Raw genomic sequence first — 19,832 nt, 5'->3', positions numbered from 1 at the left:
CCTTGGTAGTAGATTCATATTTGACAAATGTCTAACAGATCAGATGAGTGTATAGTATTCAATCAGATTCCTCTAACATAAAATTTTTTTATTACAAATTGATCAAAGTATTGAGAATATTGTTATATTTATATTTTTGTTATACAGAAATGAAACTTGCTTTGCTCCCTCAGGAAAGTGAGGGTTTTATCTCTTCAAGAAAATTAATTTATCCAGTTATTCTGCAGTCCAATGGTTCACAGATAATTTTCAGAAAAATGTAATATATGCTTAAATATAATCCCTGGCAGGATTGGACACATTAATAGTAATTTAAGCATTAAGTAATTTTCAGGGAATCTTTGCATATAACAAGATTCAATTGTCCTTGTCATAGGATTGAATAAGAATGTTGAACTTTTCTAAGTAATAATGAGCTGTCTTTAATCACCATACTGTTAAAGCACAGAACTTTCATTAAAGATTTATATATTAATTTTAATTATTCCTGTTTTATGTTTATGTCAGCCCTAAATAATAATTAATTTTAATAGTCTGGGTTTATTTGAAATTTTCTCTCACTATTTTAAACATCATAGATGGACTCATAAGTCTAAAAATATTCTGGTTTACCATATATTGACCTCATTCAATATTTGGGACCTATTCTGTATCAATTGCACTGGAAAATGTTAATTTAATGAATATCAGTGAAAAATTATTATTTGGCAGAAATAGAGTTGTTGATGTTATTAATATTATAGGAACTCTGTAAAAGCATAACACATTTTTTGTGCTAATTGTAGCTAAACCACTTTGAGTAGTAGATAGCAAGCTTAAAAGAGACTGATTCATTTAAAAGGATTAATATTTAGAAATGAAATTCTAGAGGTAATGAAAACTGAAATTACAATTCAATTTTTTTTGTTGTTGTTGTTTGTTTTTGTTTTTTGGTACCAGGGATCGAACTCAGGTCCTTGCGCTTTTTTACAAATTTTACAATTCAATTTTTGAAAGCAATGATAAAAGGTAGATTTTGGGAAACAGTTTTCTTTTATACGAACTGGCTGTATTCATGATTTAGCAGAAGCAGTTGCTTTGCAATTGAATCTGACAAGAGCTATTATTTGAACTTTAAGCACTGTGATCTTAGGATTTTACCTAATAGCAAATATGAATCACTCAGGGATGCTGCAAAGCATGTACACTGTGCTCAATAGTGATTCTTTTTGCATTAAAGAAATATTCTTCAAGGCAGACTTTATGAAAGGGTCCAACCATGACCTTAAAAAATGACATGGTTTTTCATAAAATACAGGAACTGGGGAAAACTCAACTCTTTTAAAGGAGGTCATTAACCAAATGGCTGATGCAGTGTCTAGCAGTGAAACTTGCTAGGTGCTGGTGAACCAAGCTGAAAGTTTGATAGTGGAACACGTTACACATAATTAAATATGGATCCTTCCTAATCAATAGTGAGGACATAATTACTTTTCTCAAGGTTAGTTAGCTAGGGTTGTTTGAGGGGACAGAACTGGAGTGAAGGGAATCAAGAAGACAAACTAGAGAAACATGCATTTTGGAGCTGAGGAGGCTATTAGGAGCTTTGGCACACTTAAAAAACCAGACTGCAGATTTATCAGTGGTCTCAATAGGGAACTATTAGACAAGGTCAGCAAGGCCTATGAGAATTGATGGATCCATTTAAGCAATGCCTCCTTGCTTCACCAAGTTGCTTAATAATGACTGTCTGATTTTCATGTCTTTGAACAGAAACATCTTACATGAACTTCTCCTTAAACATTCTGCTTTTTAAAGAATGTTATCATTTCTCTATGAAAACCACCAATGATAAATTAAGGGATATTTCCAAGAGGAATAAACTGAAAATGTTCAGGCACTGACTAAATCCTGAAGAAGAGAGATATGTACTTTGGTATGTGTTTGTAAATATGACCTCCCCAAACGAGACCCGTGTGAGGGAGGAAAAAAGAGGAGATAAAATAGAACAGCTTAGTTCCACAAAGCATGTGGGCTGCTAAACATCCTTGTGAATGTTGTTAAACAATCATATCTTGTGTACTTCCCTCCCTTTGATCCTTCACTCCAAAATACTGTATCTATTGAGTACATTCTGGGAGCCAGATATTAAATAAAGTAGATAAAGAATTAATTTTAAATATTTGACTGACCATGAGGGTGATAAAGGCAGTTATGAGAGTCTTCCCAGGGTCATTGGGTAACCTAGAGGTTCCATATTGATAAAAAAAAAAAAGGACGGAGAAGAGATGACTTGAGCTCTTAGCCACTTAAGATTATCAGACCATTTGCATGTCTGACATTTGATAGAACAAAGTATGAAGGATCTTTAAACTTATTCCAAGAGCAATAATGTGAATTTATACTTATAGAAAGATAATATTTTTTTGAAACGTTTTGATGGCATTTCTTATCTCAGTGATATTTTTCCCAGAAAATTTATAGCATTCTAAAAACAGTTTAACACTCTAATAAATAAATCTTTTAAAGCATTGGCTTTTCTTAATTTTATTTCCAAAACTTTAATTTGTTCATGTAAGAGACAAAGAAATAATTATTTTTATAAAGATGCATATAACATTTTAGTAAACATTATGAAGTAGTCAAAGTCTGAGGTGAGGTAATACATGAAATAATGAAAAATTAAAGTCTCAGATGGGAAAGCTGATCTGTTATTTATGTTAATCCGACCTAAGAATAAAAAATTAGTAAATATCCTAGAGGCCTTAAGAAGACCCATGTATGCCAGAGGTTAAGAAATAAACTTCAAGAGAAATCAAGAGTTGTAGCAGTCAGGGCTCTCTAGAAAAAAGAATGAACAGGGTACATATACAAAGAGAAAGACTCATTTGTAGGAATTTTCAGTTTTTGTCGATTCCATTAGCTCTTAAATATGTTTGCATTGAAGTCTTTTCAATTACATTATCAGAGTGAAAATCTGGGTCTTGTGAGACGCTAACTGAGACACTCACAGGCCTGGAGAGTACACGTTTATACATCTCTATCTTATTCAGTCCTGAGACTGAGAGAGGTATTTGTAGGGTGTTGTGACATTGTGATTAATTGTGCCATAACAAGAGATCATATTTGGTTTTTGTACCCAGTTCCTGATAGAGCTTCTAAAGCCCTGATTTCCTGAGCTGTAGTAGGTGTTGGGTGCATCTTTTGTTCTCATGCTTGGCCTCTGACCCTGTTCCTGACAAGGAGCCCCTAATCCTCTAAATTTCCTGGGGGAGAGAGGCGTTTTTCATTCTAATATTTGGTGTCCTGCAGGGGTGAGTCCTCAAAAGTGCAAGTTTTGTGGAATCTCTAACTTCCACCTCACTCCCTGTCTTCTGGGGAGAGAAGACATGTGGAAGTGGAGTTAATGATCAGTGATGCCTGCACAACAGAGCTCCCATGAAACAGCTCTGAACAGATGCAGGGGCTTCTGGGCTCCTGAACATACCAGGGTGGGAGGTGGGGACCGCAGGCCATGGAAGGCCACATCCTTCCCATGCATCTGGTTGCATGCAGCTCTTCTGTCTCCTCCTGTAGATCACCACATACTTTGTAATATGCATTATAGTACATCACAAATAGTAAATAAAGGAGTTTCCTAATGTTTGAGAGCTGCTCTAGCCAGTTGACTTCACCTGTGAGGAGGCTGTGTGCCCTGGGTCAGAAGTGGGCTTGTGCCTGACCCCTGAGGTGGGGACAGACTCGTGGGCCAAGGCCTCAGACTGCCAGAACTGACACTAGCTCCAGGGAGACAAGAGGACAGTCAGGGACACACTGGTGGGGTGCTCCGGAGAACTCTCATTGTTGAGGAGAAATCCCTTTATATTCTGGTGACCCAAGGTATTCTGTGTTGTGAGGAGCCTATGAGTAGGGAGAAATGGCTTGGTTTTTCTTATCTTTCCTAGTGGTCAGTGAATGTTTGTTGAGTGACAGTTATCATAACAATTATGACTTACTGAGCTTGAGCTACTTGCCAGGAGCTGTGCTAAGCATTTCACCTTTCGTTCTCTTTAGTCTTCATATTAACTCCAATAAGAAAGATAAGAAAACAGAGTGGAAGGGGCCATGTAGGTGGAGTGAAGCAATGGGTAAGTAGAGCCATTTGTACCTGGACCAGCCTGTAACAATGTTCTTCCCATGCACAGTATGTAAGAACTCATTTGTTAAATTAATACTAATTTTGAAGTAAATAATTTGAATAAAAATGTACATAAATAAATATATTCTCTTCTTCTATATGTCCTACTCAACATTTAGGTAGAAAAATCTAATTATACACTTTACTGAAACTTACAATCCTCCTTTTACCCCAGTTTGCCATACATTATGTTATATGGATGAGCCAAAGGATTTGACAGATTGTCCCCAAATTAGCATCACTACCTCACTGAGCCTGCACAGAAAGTGTTTGGATGCACTTCACTAGTGTGCTCACAGCCAGAATTTTTAGTATTAGAAGTAGGTTGTATCTATTTTTTTTTAGTGATCTCATAGAGCTTTTAACTATTGCCACAAATAATATAAAAAATTAATGAGATTTTAAAAACTTGGGAATTGTTGGTTTCTCCACTCTCTTTCTCTAAAGAATCTGATCAGGAATGAAGAATTTTTTTTTCCTGTTTAAAGTGGAAAGTCTATTATCTTTCCTCCAAAATATTTCAAGACCCCTCCTGTTGACTGCTGCCTTTATTTCCATTACAGTAATAATTATTAAGTGAGCAGAGACTTGGAAACTGCTCTGCTGTTCTGCCACATGTTAGAATGGATGGTCATTAGAAGAAGCAGAATAAAAACATGCTTTTCACCAAAACTCATCTCATTGCTTAAGGAGAAGCAGAATAGTGTGTGCACATCAGGCCTTATCTTGTAACTTCTAAGCACTGAATAAGAAGGCTCACAAAAAGAACTGACAAAATGAGCATTGTTTATAGAAGATACTAATGCACATGTCCACCAAAAGTGGTCAATTAATTTATGTCCTCATGGACAAGACTGTTATGTGTGCAAGAAGCTGCAAAAACAGCAGAGTGTTCTACATCTAGCAAGCCTGTTTGATCAGAGGACCTCTTCAATGAGTGGCTAGCCATGCTTTACTCCATTATGTTCTATCTAAATTCTACTTTTGCCTCCTTCCCTTTTATATGAATTCTCCACTTTATTTTTTTTAACAGAGAAGCTGCATTTCCATTGTTGTTTCTTTGTTCCCTGTATTGTCCCTGAGGAAAACAAACTAGTGCTTTTAGCGACATGTTCCTGAAATGCCTTTTCTGTGTTCCTAAGACTCCTGCCAACTCCAGGGGACATTGTAGATGGCCAGCTCCTGGAATGTCCATGGAAGAATTAACTGAGTGATGCTGGAACTTGTCAAACTAAAACTCCCTTCCTACCCGTATGTTAAGTTAACTGTTCCTCGGAGTGCTGGTCACACAGTGAAACAGAGAGCTGTTGATGGCATTGTTGTAATTTATAAAAAGCCCCTCCCTGGAGTAACTAAGTTTGGAACAGGGCACTGTAGAGAGCTGTAGTCTAGCCAGCTGACACTGAACACTCTCTGGCATTTTTTTTTTTTTTGGTACTGGGGATCGAACTTGGGACCTTGAGCTTGCGAGGTAGGCTAGGGAAGTACTGAGCTAAATCCCCAGCCCCCTCTGGCAATTTTGCTGTCCAACCTGCCTCCACTAGACCCTGGAGATTTCCTGTCTTGTTCATGACCCCTAGATTTTTTTTAGATTAACCAATCCTGCCCATTTCCAATATGCATTCTGAATACCTTCTGGAATCTGGCCTGTGCAGCCTGCTGCCACAGCACTCTTTCTCCTAGTAAGTCTCAATTAACCCTGTCTTTTCCTGTTAACATTGTACTGTACTTAGCCTCTCTCACAAGGCATCTATAGGGACTTCCTTTTGTCTCTTTGCAATGTGCTCCTCTACTGCCCCAGCACAGCTGGGATGTGAATAAAACATCCCATTAACAAAACTTTGAAATGAATTAGTCTTCTCTCTCCCTCTTATTACTGCATTGTGATTCTATTAACAGGACAAAAAGAATTTAGAAGATTCATAGCAATGCACATACAGATATAATGATTTGTTCAAAGATAGGGAATAACTCAAATACAAAATCAAAGAGATTCTAGAAACTAAGGAAGTACTCAATAAACAGAAAAGTGGTGACAAGTAGAAGGGACATGGGAGACACAGCGAAAGAATTCCTATGGTCAAGGCTAGAATGATTCAAGGAACAAAATGAACATATTTTGAATTCTAGAAAATAAATATATGTAAAACAAATATATAGAGTTATATAAATGATTGAATAGATTGAAATGATTGAATAAATAAATGGGAAAAAGAGACAACTGTCTTGTACAGAATTCCAAATAATTTATGTACAAAATTATTTACTTTTCTGCAAAAGATGCAAATTGATACTCCATGTTTCCCCTCATTGTGACAGTTTGGATTATGTTTGACTTGTTTCCAAAAACAACAGTGTGAAATAAACTAGAATGACTTTCATGGATGGTAAATACTATCTTGACCAGACAATCCAGGTTGGCCCCAGGAGTGAGGAGTTGTATATACTTGATATGATATGACAAGAATGGCATTTAACCTTTGTGGTCTTCTTCTCAAAACTCTGTAATCCCTGTCTTAAAATGAAAATATAAATGAGACAAACCCAACTTGAGAACATTCTCTAAGTTATCTGACTAATGCTATTCAAAACTGTCTATAACATGAAAAGCAAGAAAAATATGGCAAATGATCAAACACCAGAGAATACACAAAAACTAGGCAAAATGTATCGTGAATGGGATCCTGGAATAAGAAGATGACCTGAGAGATAACACTGGTGAATTGCAAATAAAGTATAGAGTTTATGTAATGGTGTTACGCCAATGTTGGCCCCTTAACTGAGATAAATGGACCATAGTAGAGTGAGTTAACAATAAGGAAGAGTGGGGAAGAGCTATGTAAGAGCTATCTATATGATCAGTTTATCTTTTTGTAAAGGCAAAAACTACTCCAGAATTAAAAGTTATGAGCAAAATTGGGGGAAAAAATCAATGTGAGTACTAGAGGTCTTTAAAACATCTTATACAACAGATGTAGATTTTTTGGTTGGTTTTTTAATGTATCACTGAATAAATCCTGCAAGTGTCCATTGTTCAGTACATTCTAGTACAGAGATAAATGTTTATAGCATGGATTAAGTGAAACAGCACTCAGAACCCTGCATTGTGTAGAGCAAACTCTCAATAAATATTTATCAATTGATTGAATAGGATTGCAAATTATTTTTCCCACGGCTTTGGGTACTTAATACTTTGTTCTAGTTTCTTATGTATCAATAAGATAGGCATAAGTGAGAGGCTTTTAAAATATGGAAATATTAATCCCCAAGAGCCACACTACTAAGGATCAATAAATAATGTAGTAGATTAGTCCCCTGGTAATGTAACTCATTCTGTGCAATGGTCTCTCCATTTATGCTGTTGAGTGTTTAAGGCAAGGTCCACCTAAACAAGGTTATCGAGGAGTATGGTCAGAGGAATATAACTGGAATGTAATTGGTGTGAAAGAAAAATAGGCAGATCAATGACATTAACATTCCTGAAGATAACAGCCATGGTGTGAAGAAAAGGGATGCTGAGGAGACTAATTTGTCAGCATCTCCCCTACAGTCTCCTTGGTTGCCTCAGGCTATCGTAGCTTGATGTCATTAACTATTAGGGTCATTCAACTACCTAACTCTCTTTGCTCTGATTAATTTTATTTCCCCATGTAGATGTGTGTGTGTGTGTGTGTGTGTGTGTGTGTGTAAAAAGCTAATTCTTGGGTTACTTTGCTATTTACAGTACTCATGGCACATTTGTAAACTTGTGTTCTAGTTTATTTGTAGTTTCTTGGATTAACCCAGTTTATTTTTTAAATTTGCAAAATATATGCAATATTATTACCCATCTCATACAGTAGTCTTGAAATTTAAAAAAGTGATAAAATATATATATTATACTTAGTAGAATTTCTAACATAGTACGCACTAATTTTGAGAACTGTTTGTCTTGATATTATTTTAATTATAATTGCTTGGTTACTACTTTTGTTGCTTCTGTGAAATCACTTTGAATTTCCATCCTGAATTTGAGCCATTCTGACAAAACTGAACTTTTTAACCTGAAAATTGAATTAGATTCCAAATCAACCATCCTCTGATCAAAGGCAACTTTGCCAGCCTAAGCAACCAATTAGCTTCTTTTTTTTACTCTGTCTTTTGCTTCTGCTTTTCACCAAGGGAATCCGAGGACCACACATTCTTAGGTTCTCATGACAGCTGGTAACAGGTAGATAGGCTACGTCACGGTGATCACTTAATCTATCACTGAAATGAGTCAACTCTAGAGTGGAACATAAAAGTTACTTAACCAGCAAGTTTAGCAGCTGTGATAAATGGTGTGTGTGATTTAATTTGAGTAGAATTGTGTTTAATTGAAAATTTGGCCACTACATGAAACTTTCAGTGCAAAGATTAGGACTCTGTTGAAGGAGTGTCAAGCTGCCAAGAATGAGAAGAGCCACTTGGGTTAATATTTCACGAGACAGTGTTACATGTAGCAGAGTTCTAGAGGATATGTTCCAGCACTGCATTCATCAGAATCATCTGGAGCATTTGTGAAATTATAGATCTCTTGGCCTGAAAGATGTTCAATTGGATCAGAAATCACTCAGAATTCAGGAACTCACAGCATTAGAAAGGCTGATGGGTATTTCTTATATACCCTATAATCAGAGAATCTGGTTTGTCATTATAAATCAAGAAATATTACCAATATGCTGACAACGTTATTCATTCTAGTCCTGCATTTCCAAGAAATGTTGAATTTTAAACTTACTGGCCAAATGAAACAAAACACAAGACAGTACACTATATGATACTCAATTATTATAACTTGTTGATCATCATTTGAAGTAAAATGTTTTAAGAGTACATTTTAAATACTGAAAACTGTACTCCATGTTTTAAATAACTGATATTTTAATTACAAAGGTCTTTTAGTACTGAAAGTTAACTTATTTACAAATAAGCACAATCTCTCTTACAAGATGGATTGTAATTTAACCAAGTCTTATTTCTTTGTTTTACATTTGTCAGACCCTTCCGTTTGAAGTTATTTTTCTTTTAATTAATGTTACATTGAACACATACCAGAAACAAGGTCTATCAAACTTCATCTCATTGGTGGCTAACTTGATTTATTTCCCCAGGTATGCCTTTGACAAGAGATTGGCTTTACTCATTATTCAGTATTTGCAGTCTTTGAGATAGTTCTATGAATCCTGTTACATATTTGTGTTCTCCACGTCTACAGAACCTATCCTAGAGAAGGAATGTAACAAAATGATTCATTTGTAATGAAATGTTAATTCTAATGCCAGTTAAATGGAGCCTTCCTCAACAATGAGCTACGGAAAACAATCACAGCAATTACTTCTTTCTGGTCATTTGGAATGAGTAGAACTTTGAATCATACAGCTTGCATCATATCACTTGCTATCCATATAATGTTCAATACAGCCTAGGAACTTTCTGAGCCTCAATTTCATACCTATAAAATGGATTGATCAATTAAAATAACATTTGTAAAACACCTGGCATGATGATAAGCAAAGAATGGCTTCTAAAGGAACAAACAAAGGATTGCTGAAAGTAGTGGAATTACTGGGAAGATGGGCTGTAACTTTGAGGGTTTTGCTTTTATACAAAGTGCAGATGTCCTGCTCTCCAGCACGAGACATCTGAGCCTTGGGAGCAGTGAAACCATTACATCATGGAAAAGAGAAAGGGATAACGGTTTAGTGGCACAGATAGAATGCTTAGTGATTTTGTGATTTTTGAATTGTAAAGTGAATAAGAATGTTGTTTACTTCAAGAAGCAACTCTATTGCACTATGGTTGAATGAATTTGGAATACCTAATCAAGGCAGTATGCCATGAAAATACCCCTGGATATAACTGACCTTATATGTCCCGTGTTGCTTTCTTATTCTTTGACATTTCCTGTCCTCCCCTTCATACATAATGAATAAAATTGTTTCTGCATTTTATATCATTGCACACATTATTTCTTACTAACATTAAAAAAAATTTTTACCAAAGAGAGCAAATAGCCATTTTCTATGATGGAGAAGAACTAGGGATTTTTAAGCCCTAAATTTTTAATAGTTATTAGAATTGAAGTTGTGCTTTCTCAAAAATAGGACATGTCAAGGGAAATGACCCTTATCCTGATTACAGTGATACGAGCTAACTATTAAATGTGCTAATATGACTGATTTGATTAATTTTTGCAAAAGAAGGTTAAATGAAAGGTAATATTTACATGGCATTGAACTGGTGCAGTCTTAAAGTGATACATTTTAATTTTTAGTCTTGAAATATCTGTATATCCCTTTATTTTAGATTCAAATAACAGAAGACTAGAAAATGTACTTTTAAAGTGTTTGTGGTGTTTGTAGAGAGTTATAAAGTATCAGAAATAGAAAGAAGAGATTGATTTCATCAATAACATGAAAATAAATTAGAACGCAATATAAGATATTGTCATGTAGGAAACTTTCCGACCCATAATGAAGCCGAGGCCCATCAGTTGGATAAAATGAGAACAGCAGTGGGAACTAGGCCTGTGGGATCCTGGAAGCAAGAAAAATATTCTGGAAAAATACCACAAAAAGTTATAATATTAGAGATTTAGAATGGAAAGCTTTGTTTTCTAGTTTTTCCATTTTGTTTGCATTAAATGTTTGTGTGCAGGTTTGCCCCCAATTTATTTTATTAGAAATTTTATTTTATTTTATTTAAATTTTGAAGACTAGAATTATTGCATTAAAGGAAACTTAAAAGCTATTGATATTTGTTGCTAAGAAAAACATATTCTACATTTTTCATAGAAAAATGTTGTCAAAAGTTTTGCAATATACTACTGAAATGTTATTGTAAATTAGCTAAGTAAAAATTACCTCTTCTTTTTTATGTTTATATAACATCAATTATTATTATAGTTGCTGTTGTGTGAAATGTTTATTAGCATGGTCATTTTTCTACTTGAGAATGAATATTTTTGTGTCTTTATTCTCCATCTATTTTAAAAGTGTTAATTTTTATGAGTCAAAATTTTTGCAATTGTTTTCCCAAGTTTGTTATTTGTCATTTAATCCGGCTTTCATAATTTTGATATGAGGTATATTTTTATATTTTACAATATTTTTAGGCAAATAAGTGAATGTCGAACATGTGTTCTATCTGGGTTTGTGTTTGCTGATTTGCATGGTGCTGAATGTGCGTGTGCAGCCACCTAGGATATGTTCAGAAACATTTTTAAATGAGTGAATATTTGCAGCTGCAACACTTTTGGTTATTTATATTGTGACTAAAATAGATTTCTGAGGATAATTAACTTCATTTTCTTTATCTTTTATTATTTTAATTTCACTCTTGAAGTCATTAGTAAAAAGTATTTTGAAATAAACGATTGTATTTTACTCGTGTCTGTATAATTGAGAGAGCTTCTTTGCCTTTTCATACATATTTAACTAAATGAATTCAGTGCAAAGAAAAAGATCTAATCAAATAGAAATAATCCTTTCTTTTCCAAATTTTTATCTTCATCAAAACTTTTTTCAATATTTATCGACTACCTATTTTTTTCCTAATCACAGAATTTTCTGTGATTTTTTTCAGTCAGGGTTTTCAGAAGCAGGATAGCAAACTTTGACTGTCTTAGACAAAAAGGAAATGTGCTAGGAGTGCAGCAAGGATACACAGAACACCAGACATGCAGTTATTTGTAGGATGAGGATTGAACAATAATCACAGCTGAGGCTGCTCAAGAGGCAATATGGAAACAAAAGGATTTTGGTTAGGGTGGAGTTACAGTAGCTGAGGAGCATTGTTGCTGATGCTGTAAAAGAGATTCTAATTTTCCTTTTGTTTCTGTGTCACAAAAACAAGATTCAAAGATGAGAACACAAACATCTGATTAGCCAAATGTAGGTCAGAAGCTTCACCCTAATTTTTGGGGAACACGAAGGATAGTTTGCTTCAGCCCCTTTCAACTTCCACAAAAGAAATATCGAATAAAGTAAGTATAATTGTTTTCTTCTTATAATTCACCATATGGAAAGACAACAAATACCATAGATATAAATATAATATAAAAATTATGATAAATAAAATTAAAGACAGTGGTATGATACTATAAGAATTAATATATGTACACACATACTATATAATATGTGTAAGAAATTTTTAATTTGCAAGTGATAGAAATCCAGCTCATATAGCTAAAAACATAAAGAAATTTATCACCTAATTCATCTACTGTGTCCAGCGTTAAATCTGGCTTTTTAAAGTGACTGGATCCAGTCCTAAACTGTACATTATGTATTTGCTGTTCTGTCTCTAGCTGTAGTTTCTAGTTCCTCCAGTACAATATTGGGTTCATGTTCAGGGAGCCATTTCTCCATGTATTGGGAAATTAATTTTCCACAATCCCCACTGAAAAAGTCTTCAAACTTTGGAATCCCAAAGGATCCAATATTGGACATCTGAGGTGGAAGGTACAGAAAGAATAAACAACTAAAGTGATCTTTCCACAGTCCAAGAAAAGGAATAAAGGTCAGGGATAAAGCTGGATGGCACATTCTCTTCACTGAAGAGACATTGGAAAAGATTCACCTCTGTGTTGAAAGTGTTTATTAACCCTGAATATTTAAGGCAGAATGTCTGAGTGAGAAGCTATGCAAACTTTCTTCTTGAAAACAAGAATCCTGAAGTCAAAATCTTCGAAAATCTTTAAATTCACCAAATGCATATAAAAAGCAAAGAAGGCTTTATTCAAGATAAATAATTCAACCACTGCAAGTATTGGAATAGTCTGTGGTGTGGTAGCCTGGGGCTGCTCACACTCCTCCCCAGATCCTTGGAGTCCCAGTTCTACCAAAACAGGGCAGACTGTGAAGACAAATGTACTCAAAACCAGAGCAAGATGATTTGATTTAGAGCAGCAGCACACTGAAAAACTGACTCTTGGAAGTGTTGTAAAAATTTTGACCTTGGTGGCAATTTTTTAAATGATAATACTGGTTGAGGCACACAATAAGTCAGCATATCATCTAGAAACTTAACAGAGATATGCTGGGAGTAAGTTAGCTGTAGAGAGATTGGATTTGCTCCCATAGAGCCCTGGTCATCAGGAGTCTGCATATAAGCTGGGGAGAGACCAGGGAGGATAACTACCCTCTGAACAGTGGCCCTTGGACTCATCTAAAGTCAAAACTTGAGTACACTTGTGAGCTGCCTACACTCTGTATACACGCTCAAAACTATACACATTCACCTGCAAAGCAGGAAGGTGTGATGACTCGAAGTATTTAAGAATAACCTTTAGATAATCACTAGCTGAACAATTAACTATGTTGAACCATAAATTAGCAGGAAGGACACCCCAGGAAACAGATTTAAAACTAAAAAAAAAGAATAATGACTATCCAAAAACTGAATAGATATCAGTAGCTGTACACTGAGGAAGAGAAAGGCTGCAGAATTAGTCCAGAAAACTTGCTAATAAATAAGTAAGAAACAAGAACAATAGCAGTTCTTTAGGGAGGATCAGAATACAGAGGAGCTGGATTTGAAATCACCAAATTTTAATGAAAAATATTAAATAGGCAAGGACATGGGTAGGAATGATCCATACAAAGGGGAAAAAAAGAAAGCAATAAATAGAAATTGTTTCTGAGGAGGGGTAGATGTTAGCATTAGCATAAACAATTCAAAGCAACTATTGTAAATGTGTGAAAACCATGTTTAAAGAATTAAGCAAAATTATTACAAAAATTCCTTATAAAATTGAGAATGGAAGTTCTGGTGTTGAAAGTCTAATAGCTTAAGTGAAAAATTCTGTAGCAGAATTCGTTAGCATAGGACAGTCAGCAAAAGAATTAACAATGGGAAGAAAGAAAAATGAATAATAGAAAAAAGAAAAAATGAAAACAAATTGACAGAGACTCATATTTTTGGATACAATTAAATCTGTTAAAATTCATAACTCCAGAAAAAGAAAGAAAATAAAAATACACATAAATATTTGAAATATTAGCAGGGATATCATGAATGTGATGAAGAAATTAATTTATACATACAAGAAAGATCAGTGAGTTCTATACAGGACAAACAAAAATAGATTCAAACTTAGTCACATCGTAGTCAACCTGTAGAAAGGCAAAGAGAAAACTTGGAAATCTCGAGAAAAATTGACATTACATACAAGGGAACTGCAATCAGATAATTGGTGACTTCTCTTCAGAAATAGTAGGGAATGATATTCAAAAGATATCAACCAAGAATTTTTATATGCTTCCAAAACTGATGGAAAATAAAAATATTTCAAGATAAACAAACTGAGAAAATTTCTCATACCAGACAGGCTTTATCAGAAATTCCAAAGGAACTCCTTCGTGTGAAGAGAAAATGATTCCATATGGTAACTGAGATCCATACTAAGAAATAAAGAATACTGCCAAATGTTTTTATGTAGGTTAATGCAAAAGACAGTATAAATATAAATATTTTTCTTGAATTATTTAAAAGAAAGTTGCAGAAAATAATAGTTTAAAAATTACTGTTGGGTTTATAACACATTAGATGTAATCTTATGATGATGGTAAGCAAAAGAATGGGGAAAGAAATAGAGCTGTATTGGAGTAAAATTTCTATATTTTTCTAGCCTATATTTTGCTGTAATATATTTTATGTAATTTTAGGAGTAGAAAAAAGCAACAGAGGAACATATGTCATAAGCTATAAAGAAATTCAAATATCAGAATAAGAGATACATATCTAACCAATTTAATAATTCCATTAAATGTAACAGATTAAACATTCTAGTTAAAAGGCAGAATGGTCAATATGGACAGAAAAAGACAATAAAAATAAACATAGTATATAAGAGTCACAACTTATATTTATAGGCAAGTGGGTGGAAAGGAAAAGGATGCAAAATGATAATCTTTTGAAATAATAATCATGTAAAACAATTGCTATAGTAATATCATACAAAATAGACTTTAAGGTAAAGATGTTAATAGAGATAAAAAGGTCACAAGAAAGCATATAACAACTGTGAGGTCATGGATACCTAATGTCAGAGCCTCCACACCTATAAAGCAAAAAGCATTAGTATAAATATAAAATATAATAAACATATATTAAACATAAATATATCATAGGAGCCAGGAGTGGTAGCACATACCCATAATCACAGCAATCTGGGAGATAAGGGGAGGAGAATTATAAGTTTAAGCCCAGCCTAGGTGATTTAACAAGACTCTGTTTAAAAAAATAAATAAATACAAGATTGGGGATATCATTCAGTACAAAAACTCTGAGTTCAATCTTTAGTACTGAAGAAGAAAGTTCCATATGGTCCAACAATTCCACTATAAGCTTACTATTGTGACATAGGAAGAAAAGGTCTAAAGGAGTAGGGGAAGTGGGAGGGAAAGGGAAAAAGAAAGAAGGGAAAAGGAAAAATATGGGAAAAGGAAAAACATGGAAACAAAGACTTTGCAAATAGGGAAGAGTGGAGGGGGTGAAGGGAGGGCAGGGGAAGGGGAAAAATAAGAAGCAAGATACTCATGTAATGGTACAAGATCCCAATGATGTATGTAACTGTATTTTATATCTAAAATGTACCAATTAACTTAATGGAAAATAATTATTTCATTCAACACTTAAGTGGGCAAATCCTATGTAAATTTTACTTCAAAAAACCCATTTAGAAAAATCTATTTACCACGTCTTACTGAGATTGTCAGTATAAAGTCTTCTTTTTTATTTTTTAAATTTTTTTAAATTTTATTTTATTGGTACATTTTAGGTAAACAATATAATGATATTTATCGTTGGCAATTTGCACCTTTACATAATCTCTCTTGGTTCTTATTTTCCCCCTTCCCCTGCCCTCCATTCAATCCCTCTACCCCTCCCTATTCACAAAGACTTTTTCCATTTTCTCATATTAATTTCATTCCCTTCTTTCCTTTCCCTATCCCTCCCACTTCCTTCCCCTTTGCCCCTTTTCTTCCTATTTCACATTACCTATTATACATTTTAGTCCTTATTTACACTTTCAGTTTCTCACACCAGAGAAACTATTTGGTATTTATGCATGTGTGTCATATTTATTTCACTTAAGAGTATTGCCTCAATGTGCATCCACTTAGCTATAAATGTCTCTAATTTCTCATTTTTTGTGGCTGAGTGGTACTCCATTTTATAAAAAACCCACATTTTCTTTATCCAGTCTCCAGTTGATGGGCATTTGGGCTGTTTCCAAGTTTCAACTATTCAAACTGTGCTGCTATGAACATGGTGCACAAATATCACTGTGGTATGATTCTTTTAATTCTTTGGAGAAGATAACCACCAGGGGAATAGCTGGGTCAAATGAGACTTTCAGACCTAGTTCTTTAAGGTATCTCCATACTGATTTCCACAGTGGTTGCACCAGTCTACACTCCCACCAGCAGTGCAGAAGGGTTCCTCTTTTCCCACAGCCCCACCAGCATTTGTTATTGGTTGATTTCATGATAGCAGCCATTCTTTCTGGAGTGAGGTGGAACCTCAGCATTGTTTTCATTTGCATCTCTCGAATGACCAGTGATGTTGAACATTTTTTCATGTATTTATTTGCTATTTCTACTTCTTTGTCTGAGAAATGTCTGTTCATTTCAGATGCTCATTTTCAGATTGGATCTTTAAATTTGGGAGGTCTGATTTTTTTAAGTTCTTTCTAGATTTTAGATAGCAGACCTTTTTCTGAGGAACAACAGGTGAAGATTTTTTCCCACATTGTGGGTTGTCTCTTTACACTGCTGGTGGTTTCTCTTGCTTTGCAGAAGCTTTTTAATAAGAAGAGATCCCACTTGTTGATTGTTTGTGCTAGTTCATGGGCAACTGAGGTTTTGTTCATAAAAGTCTTTTCCTACACCGATGTCTTCAAGACTTCTACCTAACCTCTGTTCCAGCTGGTTCAGCGTTTCTATTTTAATATTTAGATCTTTAATCCATTTTGATTTTAGTTTAGTGCATGGTGAGAGATATAGGACTAGTTTTAATCATTGGCAAGTTGAAACCCAATTTTTCCAGCACCATTTATTAAAGAGGCTATCTTTCCTCCAGTGAGGGTGTTTGGCTCCTTTATCGAAGATGAGATGGCTGAGTGTGTTTGGTATTTTTTCTGCATCTTCTAATCTGTTCCACTGGTCCTCAGGTCTGTTTCTTTGCCAGCACCATGCTGGTTTTGTCACAGTAGCTTTGTAGTATAGTTGCAAGTTGAGGATTGTGATACCCCCTGCCATGTCTCTGTTTCCTAGAATTGCTTTTGCTATTCTGGGTCTCTTCTTGTTCCAAATGAATTTTTGAATTTTTTTCTCAAGGTCTGTGAAGTATGCTCCTGGGATTTCAATTGGCACTGCATTGAATCTATATAGCAGTTTTGGAAGTATGGCCATTTTCACTATGTTGATTCTTCCTACCCAGGAGCAAGGGATGTCTTTCCATTTTCTGATATCATCTTCAATCTCTCTTTTCAGAGTGCTATAGTTTTCAGAGAAGAGGTCTTTGATTTCTTTTGTTAGGATGTTTCCTAGGTATTTCAGTTTTTTGGATGCTATTGTGAAAGGAATTGTTTCCCCTATTTCTCTCTCAGTGAGTCTGTTGTTCTTGCAGAGGAAAGCTATTGATTTCTTTGTGTTTACCTTGTATGCAGCTACTCTATTGAATTTGGTTATTAAGTCTAGAAGACTTTTGGTGGAGTTCTTGGGGTCTTCTATATACAGTATCATGTCATCTGCAAATAATGACAATTTGACTTCTTCATTTCTTATCTTTATTCCTTTTATTTCTTTCTCTTGTCTAATTGCTGTGGCTAATATTCCCAAAACTATATTGAATAGGAGTGGTGATAGTGGACATCCTTGTCTTGTTCCTGATTTTAGGGTGAAGGATTTCAGTTTTTGATCATTTAGTATGATACTGGCTGTTGATTTTTCATAGATGGCTTCTATCTGTTTGAGGTAGAGACCATCTATTCCAATTTTTGTAGGGTTTTTATCATAAATACATGTTAGATTTTGTCAAATGCTTTTTCTGCATCTATTGTGATGATCATATGGTTTTTGTCCTTGACTCTATTGATATAGTGTATTACATTGATTGATTTGCATATTTTGAAGCATCCCTTCATAACTGGGATGAATCCCACTTGATCAGGATGTATGATCTTCTTGATGATCTTCTGCATTCTATTTGCCAGTATCTTAGTAAGAATTTTTGCATCTTTGTACATTACTGAGATTGGCGTATAGTTCTCTTTTTCAGTTGGGTCTTTCTCTGCTTTAGGGATGAAGGTGATGCTTGCTTCCAGGAATGAATTTGGGAGTATTGCTTCCCTTTCAATTTCATTGAAGAGTTTAAACAGTAGTGGCAGCAGTTCCTCTCTAAATGTCTTGTAGAATTTAAAGTGAAGCCATCAGGACCCGGGCTTTTCTTAGTTGATAAGTTTTTAATTACATTTTCAATTTCATTGATTGATATTGGGTTGTTTGGAATTTTAGGTCTTCTTTGTTCAACTTTTTAATTCATATGCTTCCAGGAATGGGTCCATTTTTCCCGTGTTTTCCACCTTATTGGCGTATAGGTTCTGGAAGTAGGTATTGATGATCCTCTGGATTTCTGCTGAGTCCGTTGTCATTTCACCCTTTTCATTCCTAATTGCATGGATTTGGGCCTTTTCTTTCCTTTTTCTGCTAAGGTTGGCTAAGGGTTTGTCAATTTTGTTTATTTTTTCAAAGAGCCAACTCTTGGCTTCATTGATTTTTTGTATTGTTCTCTTAGTTTCCATTGAATTGTTTTTTGCTCTGATCTGTATAATTTCCTCCCTTGTATGAGCTTTGGCTTTGTCCTGGTCTTCTTTTTCTAGAAGCTTGAGCATCAGGCTGTTTAATTGGGCTCGTTCTATTTTCCTAATATGTGTGTTCACTGCTATGAATTTCCCTCATAAGACTGCTTTCATTGTGTCCCATAGATTCCAATATGTTGTATTGTCATTGTCATTTAATTGAAGGAGCTGTCTGATATCTTCTTTAATTTCTTCTGTGACCCATTGGTTATTCAGAAGTGTGTTGCTTAATTTCCAGGTGTTTATGAAATTTTTGCAGTTTGCTTTGCTATGGATCTCCAATTTCATCACACTATGGTCTGATAATATACAGGGGATAACTTCAATTCCTTTGCACTTACTTAAACATGTTCTGTGCACAAGTATGTGGTCTATTTTGTAGACCAACCCGTGTGCAGCTGAAAAGAATGTATATTCTGATTTTGTGGTGTGGAGCACTCTGTAAACATCTGTTAAGTTCATTTGTTCAAGAGTTCGATTGAGTTCTGGTATTTTATTATTTATTTTTTGTCTAGTTGATCTATCTATTTGTGACAGTGGAGTACTGAGTTCCCCCGCTACCATTGTGTTAGTGCACATATTTCATGTCCGTTAGTATTTGTTTTATATAGTTGGGTGCACTAGTGTTTGGTGCATAGATATTTATGATTGTCATCTCTTCCTCTTGGAGTCTTCCCTTTACAAGGATGTAGTGTCCTTCTTTGTCTCTCTTAATCAGTGTTGGTTTGAAATCGACTTGATCTGCAAGGGGATAGCTACTCTTGCTTTTTTTGGGTTCCTGTTGCATGG

The sequence above is a fragment of the Heterocephalus glaber genome, unplaced genomic scaffold (assembly GCF_053883595.1).
Source record: "Heterocephalus glaber isolate CG9 unplaced genomic scaffold, H.glaber_assembly_v1.0 deba00001454, whole genome shotgun sequence".
Taxonomy (NCBI): domain Eukaryota; kingdom Metazoa; phylum Chordata; class Mammalia; order Rodentia; family Bathyergidae; genus Heterocephalus; species Heterocephalus glaber.
Note: the sequence above shows the minus strand (reverse complement) of the source record.